The sequence below is a fragment of the Anneissia japonica genome, unplaced genomic scaffold (genome assembly GCF_011630105.1).
Source record: "Anneissia japonica isolate Jap-2015-1 unplaced genomic scaffold, ASM1163010v1 scaffold287754_len4335492_cov202, whole genome shotgun sequence".
NCBI lineage: Eukaryota > Metazoa > Echinodermata > Crinoidea > Comatulida > Comatulidae > Anneissia > Anneissia japonica.
Genome location: NW_022705543.1, coordinates 2,059,054 through 2,060,755, shown reverse-complemented (window position 1 = coordinate 2,060,755; position 1,702 = coordinate 2,059,054).

Genomic DNA, 1,702 nt, shown 5'->3' with positions numbered 1-1,702 from the left:
TGGGTGAAAAGAAGCAGTGATAAAGTGCTTTACTCAAGGCAACAAACGAAATGAATATTGAGGGATTAAAACCCCGACCTCGAGTTCGGGAAACCAAACCGCGAGAATATTTATTTTATGTTATTCAACATGCTATTGCACTTAAATAATAATTACGATTTGAAATTTGCAGTATCTCGCGGTAACACAACGATATTCTGACGAGAGTAGTGGGTGTGGTGGTCGGGCGTCGCTCAAACTTAAAAACGTTATTTAAAAAACTAAGAAAACGAACAAAATGTAGTAGAAAACTTTCGTCCATAGAAGTGTTTCTATGTTGTTTTATCATTAGGACTTTTCAGTATTAAAAAAAATAAGTTTATTCTTTTTTAATTTTTGGTAATAATACTCGTTTTCAATTGGGTGCCTAGATATTGGTCCAAAGCCAAAAATTCAGTAATTTTCTATGCTCAAGTTGATAATACATATGTTACTTCTTAATGTGCAGGTTGATTTCTTTCAAAATTATGAAGTTTTTCTTGTCATTTTTTTCAGGAGAAGATACATCTTTAAGTGAAAAACCCACACCCATTTCTTTAATGAATCAAGACAAGGAACATCTTGTTTTAAAATACGGTATTTTGTCTTGATGGGCCTAGATCTAATGGGCGGCCAACGTTTAAAATTAAGAATACAAGCCCCCAAAAATGTATAAATTTGCTTGTCATGCCTAAAGCTAGATTTTTTTTTTTGCAAAAATGCATTATTATGCTGTTGCCATTTTGTTTCAGTTATATTCTTTAATGTAAACAGTTTGTCGGAAGAACCATTGTAAGCGCTTCCTTCTGAAGGTGTGCAGTCTCGAATTGTTGCGGAATTTGACTTTCCTTCTACCGACCTCTTTATATTTCAATCCTTTCGTATTGTAGGGTTACCGAGGGTACGGCAAGTCAAGTAGTTAGGGCTTATTTTTATTGTCCTACGTCCTTCAGTCAATCCGGAAGACCTCGTGCACCGAGTCAACCCTATTGTTACGCTCCTTATCATATGTCAACGCCTTTGGAATCAGTGGCTTGTCTTTTGGACTTTCCCACACTCGGCGCGTACACGACTTCGACGTACAGGTTGTAGGCTCGAGAAAAGCCCCGGTTCATTGTGATTGTTTACAATTAGTAATAACCACGAACAATAGCTGGGTGTATAGTGTCTTTATTCTCTACCGTGGGAACGAGTATCGACATCCACTGGCATAATAGAATTGAACGGAGGTTATTTGTTAAGCTCGCTCGAGCTTTCAAGTCGCCCAATTGAAGTACGTGGCTGGATGAAAGCCGAGTTTCTAGGGCATTAAGATGAAAAGACCCGTATATTTGCTACAAGCGGATTAGGTTTTCAGGTGTGTATTTTGCGTGATTGAATAAGAAATTTGCGGATGGGGTCAGACTAATTCACTTTGCATTCCTTCACACATCAGCATATCTTGAATGAATTCTTAGACGCGGACAGACAATGTTATTCTTGGGGCAACATGCCTCTACAGACGATAGAAGTACTGATCAAGAGCATCTCTGATTGACATTATGCTTTTGGCGCTTCTTCTGCGATGCGTTCTATTGGCGCTAAATAATTAATGCCATCTATCGCACTGCAATTTAAGTTCTTGTGGTTCTACCACTGCTCGATGTTATTTCATTATATTTCATTGTTTCCATATTTCAGTAAT